This window comes from Ursus arctos, unplaced genomic scaffold (assembly GCF_023065955.2).
Source record: "Ursus arctos isolate Adak ecotype North America unplaced genomic scaffold, UrsArc2.0 scaffold_3, whole genome shotgun sequence".
In the NCBI taxonomy this organism is placed as follows: Eukaryota; Metazoa; Chordata; class Mammalia; order Carnivora; family Ursidae; genus Ursus; species Ursus arctos.
In genome coordinates, this window is record NW_026622985.1 from 42,146,908 (window position 1) to 42,156,996 (window position 10,089).

General features: G+C 33.3%; 1 pseudogene; it reads left to right on the forward strand.

Annotated features, from left to right (window-relative positions):
* The first annotated feature begins 6,767 nt into the window (after positions 1-6,767).
* Positions 6,768-9,076, forward strand: LOC113266826 (60S ribosomal protein L7-like; annotated as a pseudogene).
* Positions 9,077-10,089: the final 1,013 nt, after the last annotated feature.

The window sequence follows — 10,089 nt, forward strand, 5'->3', positions numbered from 1 at the left end:
CAATACAAATAGAAATTAAGCAGTCTGTCTTTCTTTCCTGCTTAGATTTGGTACAAAATCTTTTCCAGTGTAAAGTACATAGCCAATTCTAACCATGGTTTTAAATGTCATATGTAAATTTCCACTAAAGAAATAACCTTTCTAAATGGAATTTGCAATGGTAACTCCACCACTGACTTCTCATCTAAGTTCTCCTTCACTTTGATTTTTCTTGCTGCATCATTCACACACTTTGCATTAACATGTGCTAAAATAAAACAGTAAATGATCTTCCAATTACTATGCAAGAATAAAATGACTCAAATGTGCTCTAATGGAGTATATATTACTTAGTCATTTTAAAAGGCGTCTTCTAATTTAGGTATGTGTCATGATCAGCAAGAAAGAAAACACTTTATTACTTTTAACTGGAGCCAAACGTTCAACCAACACTTGCAAAACAAATAAGCTTCTTACTTCCAACTTGTAATTTTATTTTCTTGACGCCAGTGAGATTTGAGAGTTAGAAAATGAGCAGAAAATATTCAGTCAGGAGCATGTATGTCATAAGAAGTTGTCAAACAGTAGTTCATATTTTGGATAAGAGAAAAATAACTCATAATTAAGTGATGTCTGAACAACTCTAAAAGCAGTATGTGTTCATAACTTACTCTTTTTAAGAAGATACAACCTATAGAGCGTCTTTCTAAAATCATGAAAAGGAACAACCCAGAAAGGTTTTTAACTAGACACCAATAAGCATTAAATAAATTAAACTTGTTTCTTGTCCCACCAAACTTCTTAAAAACTAATAACACAAAACATCAAGAAAATTGTTTCCAGCATCTAAGTTTTACTATATACAATAGTACTAAAATCATGTATTTATAACCTGCCCATAAAACATTTATTTCCTTTCTTGTTTATTTCACCTCTTTTCCTTTTTGCTACAGAAAGATGCCCTCAGGTACTTATTCAAATGAACTAATTTTCAACTGCCATAAGCTAAAATGTGAAAATATCGACATATTTGAAAAACAGCCTTTATTATACATTCTATTTAAAAATCATATTCACTATTCCTAAGATATTCACTTATTCTAAGATAGAAATTTTCTATCTATGCAAAACTGGAAGATACATACTGAGAAATGAGAGAAGCATTTGGGCAAATAAGTCTTATGAAGGATATAAAATATAAACTGTGTCAATATAAACTGCACTGAAGTCAGGCTTAGTTCTACAAGAAAGCTTTCAAAAGATCTGTTTTAATTGTCACATTTTGCTGACAACTCAAAAGGGAATTCATATTATAAATGTTGTGTTAAAAAACAAAGGATTTAAAGGTTGTAATCGTGCTAATGAACAGTTTAATTTAGAAGAATGATGTGCGTGGGCAGGCAGGAGGGAAGGGATGGGTAGGGAGGAAGGAGGATCGCTGAGGGCGACTGAGGTCACAGCTTGTCTTCAGTACACACCTCCTACTCAAGGGTAATAAAGGAGAGAAAAGGTGTCCTCAGAATTACAGTTTCTCCTCTAGACTTTATTTAATGCTTTATATCTAAATGTTAAAGAGACAAAATATTAATACAGATAAATACATGAGAACATTAAAATATATGGGACATACATTTCAATTCAGTTGGTACTCAGAATTTTTAAAAATATGTCAACATGAAAATTGCTGGCAAGGTCATAATTAAGCTACTAAATTATCAAATTAAGCTCCTTGTTTAGGTAAGACAGGGTTAGACAAGCAAACAAAAATGAAACTCACACTAGAACAACAAAATGTTTTCAAGGAAAAGTATCTGTGGTTCCCATGATGATTGGCACTGACTCTAAAATCAATTACTTTTAAAAAAATTTAAATTGAATTTTACTATAGAGTTGAATATGTGAAAAGTTCAAACTACACTTTTTGTTCTTAACATAATTATTAAATTCAACCTACAACTGGATATATTAAGGTCCAATAATCTATACATCAAAAGCTTATGCAATTTATAATTATCCCGTTCTATAGCTTACACAATCAGGTCAATACAAAAGAAGTTTTAAAAAACTTATGTTCAAATTCCTCTTACAATTTAAATACAAACACTATCATCAGTCTAAAATTATTTACCAGGAAAATTTTTTTAATCTAAGTGATGGCTCTAACATTTATCTACATAGAATTCTCATTTTAGTTCTTTATTAACTGTATTTCTTAAAATACGAAGGATTTTGGAATGCTTGAAAAATAGGGAAAAATGTAGCAGTAGTCCTCATAAACCTTCAAAAATCTAGGCACATTTAATCAATGATTTTCTTATAAGTTTATCCAAGTATAACCATATTCTTTAAGGCCATATTGATTTCAAATCTTCGTTACTTCACTGAGAATTCCAAATTAAGAATGCTAGGACTTAAATCTTTTTCAATATGACAAACTTCCATCTGTATACAGTTATCAAAAAAGAAAACAAAACACATACGGCCAAGGAATTAAACCTCAAATTTATTCACAAAGTAATAATTCTGCTTTATTTACCAAAAATGCAGAAAAAGTGACTAGATAGTGTCAGATTTTAAGAATTTAAATTTAAGGAAAATAAATTTGAAAAAAAATTATGTCATAGATTCCTCAACTTCTTCACTCCCTTTTTACAGTAATTTATAGGAAATTTAATTACCAAGAACACGGTCTTTGATTAGATTAAGGTATCCACTTCTGTTCCAGATTTGTCACTAACCTTTTGTGTGCTTTTAGGGAAGTCAGCACTTTTCTGTGTAATTAGGTAGTAATTAGTATAAATTTATTCTGACCCTCTCAACTGACCTAACAACAGACGGTTAAGGGAAAGTAGTTTAGAAAAATAACAGACAACTCATGTTGTTAGTATATTTTTACCAGTAAATCCAGTAACCAAACAGATAACTAGACAAAATTGGGTTAGCCTACATGGTAATGAAGGCTTATCATATCCTGAGTGTTTGGTATAGGCTAATTCATTCTTTCAGGACACTAGAAATGCTATTTCAAATGATCCCAGAGAACTGCATGTAATTTCAGCTTGATTACAGAATCTACCAACCCACACTAAACAATGTCCAATAAGGCTGTTTCATTCCAAATTAACTAAAAATCAAGCCAGAAACTTTATTTTCACTTTTAAATAATAAGGGTTTAGTATTTATTTAGGAAAAAAAAATGCTTCTTCTAATTGCTAAGTTACACACACACACACACACACACGTACATGTATATACTTGTACAATTTTTACAGAAATGTGGAAACAAATGCTAAGCAATACTTATTTATATTTAGCTATTAGATAGTTTAAACTAGATGTTCTATTAACTTTAAAATCTGCCCCCCCCTTTTTTTTGGTAACAGTTAACTAGCAGAAACACAACATCATATTTACTAAAAAATCCCTTTTACCTTGATTTAGAAATGTCAAGATTTTAGTGTGGGTCTCTGAGTGGAGAATACGACATTTGGGAGGGTTCCCCCCACCAAGAAGAAATGTGAATTATTCTGGATCATAACGATATCATAAAGGGTTTTGTTTTTTACTCTTTAGGAAAGAACACATAACTAGAAAAAACATAATTAGTGAATTGACATTCTCAAGGGCCTAAAAAGCTAGGCTTATGAAAAACAATGTTGTAAACATCAACAGTAATGGAACTATATTAAAATTTAACGAACTTGAATTGATAGCAGAGGGAAAAAATTATCTAATGATATTTCTGAAAATTCTTTATCTCCCTTCCATTACTTACTTTGTGCAAATCTATATGACAAATCAAAGCATCTTTCACAAGTACTTGAAGGGGGGGGATGAGAACCTTTATAGTTTTACGGTATATACAGGAGACCTAAATCTACAGAGTTTTAAAATTTACTGGTAAAAATATTAGCAGAGAGGGGCTATCCATAGATATTTCTTCAAGAAAGGCAAATTTACTTTGGTAAACCCACGTTCTCTGTCAAGCACTTTATCAGATTCATTCACACTTAGTAGCTCATTTTCCCTTCTCTATAACCCTTTCAGAAGTATTTTGGGGGGACATATTTAAACCTCCAGAAACAGTTTATACCAGCCTTATTTTATCTGTATGGTTAACAAGCTTTCATATCATGATATTTTAAGAAATACAAACAGGTTTGGGGCGCCTGGGTGGCTCAGTCATTAAGTGTCTGCCTTCAGCTCAGGGCGTGATCCTGGGGTCCTGGGATCGAGCCCCACATCAGGCTCATATGCTGGGAGCCTGCTTCTTCCTCTCCCACTCCCCCTGCTTGTGTTCCCTCTCTCGCTGGCTATCTCTCTGTCAAATAAATAAAATAAAATCTTTAAAAAAAAAATACAAACAGGTTTGAGAGACTAAGGTAAAAAGCTTTCTGTACGGAAAAAGCAAAGATTTTAAGTTTTTCCACTCTCTGTAATTTGCTCCCTTAAAAAATTCTTTTTTGGTCTTTTCCTGTCTTAGAGCTCTCCCATTCTCTAGCGGTCCTTCTTTCTTTCCTATTATAAGGCCACCATTCTGAACTGTATTCTGTAATAAATTCCAAACACCAACTAGTTTGGGCTCAGGGAAAATGATGCATAAAGATAACTGCTAGACCTATTCCTAGCATGGCTAAAACACTCCTCAAGTTTTGTGTTTTGTTTTTTTAAGATTTTTTTTTTTAATTTATTTTAGAGAGAGACAAAGAGAGAGGGGGAGAACAGGAGTGGGGTGAGAGGCAGAAGGAGAAGCAGATTCCCCGCTGAGCAGGAAGCACAATTCGAGACTCAATCCCAGGACCCTGGGATCATGAACCAAGCCAAAGGCAGATGCTTAACCAACTGAGCCATCCAGGCGTTCTAAAAACACTCCTCAGGTTTTTTACAGTGAGCTATACTAAGTGTTAGTATGATGTTTATGGTCTGGTTCAAGATCTCACATATCCTAAAAACTCCAACAGCCATATGCTGAAAGTTCCCCAAATCTAAAACATAAATAGAGAGGTTACTCTTATATAGTAAATAAAGCTACACCTGTAACGAAATCAACTGGAGAGAGAGATTAAAGCATTGACTTGGCTAACCATCAGAATAACTTCATGAAATTTTTTTTTTAAAGGCAAAGGCCTAGAATCTACCCATACTAATTAAATCACAATCTCTGAGGGAGATGTTTGGCTTTTAGTAATTTTTCTAAAATTCTTAAGGCAACTCTGATGTTCAGCCAAGTTTGAGAGCTACTGATATTGAATCAGAAGAGATTACCTACCCTTTAGGAATTTTAGTATTTAAAAATTTACCCTTTAGAACTTTTAATACTTAAAAACCGTATTGAAGATAATCAACAAAATATGGAAAGCAAGGGGAAAGATGGTTTAATAAGTGGGAATTTGGAAACTGAGACTGAAAATATAACCAATTTCTTGAGTTTCGAGGTAGTGGTGGTTGGTTAAAAACATAAGAAGAGTTTTTAAAGATAAGAGATTTTTAACATATATAAATGCTTATGGGAAAGATCCAAAGAACAGGGAGAGATTGAGGTTATGAAAGACAAATAGGAAAAATCCATTCTAAGGTCCAAGACTAAATGAATAGTCGAGATCCACAGGAGAAGAAATGTACACTATAGAAAAGATACCTCCCTTCCTTCCTAGAACAGAAAAAAATAGGAGTCTAAAAGCAAGTGTACAAAACTTAGAGAAGGTGAGAGCAATCCAATAAAATAATTTCTCCTATTCTTCTAAAGTTGGATCTAATACTACCTGTGGGGGAAAAGTAAACCTGCCTTATAAGTAATAAATATTCTCTAGGTATTAACTGACTTAATTCTTAAAACAATTCAATGACATAGGTACTGTCGCCCTTAGATACAGATCAGAAAACAGGCAGAGAGAGGTTAAGCAAGCTGCCTAAAATCACAGCAGCAAAATAGTCTGTAGACTATTAGTTAGACTCTGGACCAGGAGCTCTTGGCCTCCGCATTACCATATAGTCTCCCAGCTAAGGTTCCCCACCACAGCACAGACTAGGATGAAGCGTTTTCCTCTCATATCAGACAAACCTCACGCTGATTCTACTCTTTAATTTATTCACCTTAACAAAGTTACTTAACCTTTTTCAGACTCATTATATTAGCAAAATGGAGATAATAGAATTGCTGGGAATTCTCAGAGAATTGCTGGGAAGAAAGATTAAATTCCACTGCATTTATAGATATTTATATGTTTCCAATATTAGCAAGGCACAGCTCTGAGTACTGAGGGCTACAACAATCAGTGGAAAAGAATTTTTTTTCAAAGAGTTTATGTCCTAATAGAAGAGAAGCAGCAGCAGCAAGTGCACAAATTCCATGGACTGGAAAAGATCTGTCTTAATTTCCAAGGATTTAACCTCCAACCTCCTTCATCCACAAGTGCTGCTTCTATTTTGCATTGTGAGCCCTTTGGAGAACATACGTCTTTATGATTTTTATCACAGCAACCAAAAGCACAGAGAGCAAGCATTTGTGATGCTGAAAAAAAAGGCATCCTCTCGATAAACAAAACAGATAATATCTTAAAGTTTTGTGAAAAGATGATTAACAAAACCCAAAAGAAACAATGTAGCTAATTTCCAAACAAGTAGACTTTAAAAATCATTACTGGAGAAAAGAGTAATAATTCATAATGGTAAAGAAGCTACCAAAATTTTAAAATTGTTTGAATCTATTAACATGACCTCAAAATGTATAAAGTAAAAACAGAACTAAAAGAAGAAACAAACTTATAGTCTCTATGGAAGACTTACACATGGTACTAGCAATTCATGGTAATCAGAAGCTGAAAGGATATGGAAAATCATTAAAGATATTGATTACATAAACAGTAGAATGAACATATTTTACATATTAGAATACCACATCCAACAATGAAGATTTACTTTTTTTTTTTTTTTGAAGATTTATTTACTTGAGACAAGGAAAGAGAGAGAGAGAGAGTGCGCGTGCATGCACAAGTGAGGTAAGGGGCAGGAGGAGAAGCAGGGAGCCCTACTCAATCCCGGGACTCCAGGATCATGACCTGAGCCTAAGGCAGATGTTCAACCAACTGAGCCACCCAGGTGCCCCTGAAGATTTACATTTAAGTGCAAATAAAATATTACTATCATTGGCAATGTCATAATGCAGGCATCAACAAACTTCAAAGAATTTAAATTATTCAGGGTATGTTAACTAACCACAGTGAAAGTTAGGAATTAAAACAGAAAAGGAGAACACGCACATACAGACAAGAAAATTCCTGATTTCCTGGAAATTAAATATTTATCTAAAAGATGCAAGAAACAAAGAAAAATGGAAACATTATAAAATACTTTGAACCCAAATTAAAACATTTCAAAATTTGTGAGGAAAAAAATTTGAGATACCGCTAAAGCAGCACTGAGAGAGAGACTGGTAGCTTTATTTTATTTTTGAGACTTGAGTAAGAATTTGTTGTGCTATTTTGCAACACTTTAATCCTAAAGGCAAATTATTTTTTAAACAATTTAAATTAAAAATAAAATAAATAGTTCATTCATTTCTTCCACCCCAGAACCCTGGCCTGTGCTCTGGCAACCACTAATCTGTTCTATGAGGTTTTTTTGTTTTTTTAAAGACTACATTAAGAGACATCATACAGTATTTGTCTTTCTCTGATTTACTTCATTTAGCATAATGCCCCTGAGGTTCACCCATGTTGACGCACCAAGAAAATAAGAGAGGATTCAACAAATGAAAAGAGAAATGAAAGAGGTTTACACTCAATACTACAGAAATACTAAGGACCTTGAGACTACTGCAAATAATTCTAAGCCAACAAATTAGACAAGCTAAAAAGAATGGATAAATTCCTAGAGACATACAACCTACCAAGATTGAATCATGATGAAATAGAAAATTTGAACAGACACATTACTAGTAAGGAGACTGAATCAGTAATCAAAAAAAAAAAATCCCAATAAATTAAAGTCCAGGACCAGAAGGCATCACTGGTGAATTCTATCGAACATTTAAAGAATAAATACTAGTCCTTCTCAAACTCTTCCAAAAACCCAGAAGAGGTGGGAACTCATCCAAATTCATTTTATGAGGCCTGCATTAACCTGATACCAACAGTAGACAAGAACAGAAGAAGTGAAAATTACAGGCCAATATTCCTTATAAACATAGATGCAAAAATCCTCAACAAAATATGAGCAAACTGATTTTAACAATTTATTAAAAATATCATGTACCCTGATCAGGTAAAATTTATTCCAGAGATGCAAGGATGATTCACCATTTGCAAATCAGTTAATGCGATACACTGCATTAACAAAATGAAGAACGAAAAACTATAGGATCATCTCTTTTTTTTCCCCCCAGCTGTGCCAGAAACCCTTAAGAAAAAGCAAAAGAATTCTGCAGAGTTGAAGATCAAGTGTCTGAGAAAGTCTGTCCAACAGGTGCTTCAAAAGGCAAGGAGGAAGCTTATCTATGAAAAAAGCTAAGCATTACCACAAGGAATACAGGCAGATGTACAGAACTGAGATTCAAATGGCGAGAATGGCAAGAAAAGCTGGCAACCTCTATGTACCTGTGGAACACAAATTGGCATTGGTCATCAGGATCAGAGTTATCAATGGTGTGAGTCCAAAGGTTCGAAAGGTGTTGTAGCTTCTTTGCCTTCACCAGATCTTCAGTGGCACCTTTGTTAAGTTCAACAAGGCTTCAGTTAACATACTAAGGATTGTGGAACCATATATAGCATGGGGGTACCTAAACCTGAAATTGGTAAATGAATTGATCTACAAGTGTGGTTATGGCAAAATCAATAAGAAGCACATTGCCCTGACAGATAACACACTGATTGCTCAATATCTTGGTAAACACGGCAGCATGTGTACAGAGGATCTGATTCATGAGATCTATACTGTTGGAAAATGTTTCAAAGAAGCCAACAACTTCTTATGGCCTTTCAAATTTTCTACTCCATGAAGGGGAATGAAGAAAAAGACCACCCATTTTGTAGAAGGTGGAGATGCTGGCAATAGGGAAGACAAGACCAATAGGATTATTAGCAGGATGAACTAAGGTATCTACCATGATTATTTCTGTAATCTGGACAGTTAATAAATCACTATTTTCAAACAAAAAAATTGATATGATCATCTTAATAAAAAAGAATCTGACAAAATTCAACATCCATTTATGATAAAAATCATCAGCCAAATGGGTACAGAGGGTACATATCAACATAATAAAGACCATATATGACAAGCCCACAGCTGACGACATATTCAGCAGTGAAAAGCTGAGAAAGCTTTTCCTCTAAGATCAGGAACACATGTATAACTTTAAATGCCTGTACTGGAAAATAAGAAGCTTGAAAATAAATTATATGTTTTTCAAGAAGTTGGAAAGAGAAAAGTGAATCAAATCTAAAAATATAAAAGGGAAGAAATAATAAAAAAGAATAAATGAATAAAATATAACACAAAGATTCAAAAGAAGTAAACTTTAAACTTTTGAAGATATGAATAAAATTGATTAATCCCTAGAAAGACAGAGTAAGGAAAAAAAATAGAATTAAACAAACAACAAAATCAGGGATGACAAATGGTAATATAGTAGCATTTATACCATTCCTAGCTACACCAAAAAAGATCATGAGATTATAAACAACTTTTTAGCAGTAAATATTGAAATGAACTGCAAAAATTCCTCAAAATAAAACTATAGAAAAATAAGAGCACATAAAAAACCTGAATTACTTGGTATCAAGTAAAGAAATTAAATCTGCTACTGAAAACATTCCCACAAAAGTGACCCTAGGTCTACGTATCTTCATCAGTGAATTCTTTGAAATATTAAAGATATAGATAATACTAATGTTACACAACACTCTTTCTGATAATAGCAAGAGAACATCCCCCAATATATTTTAAGAAGCCAGAAGAATCTTGCTACCAAAACATAATAAAGACATAAGAAAAGTAAAATACCAAGGAATCTTGAGAATATAGAAAAAAATTCTAAATAAAATATAAACAAGTCAAATTCAGTGATAAAGAAAAAGAAATGGTACACCATGACACCAGGGACTTATTCCA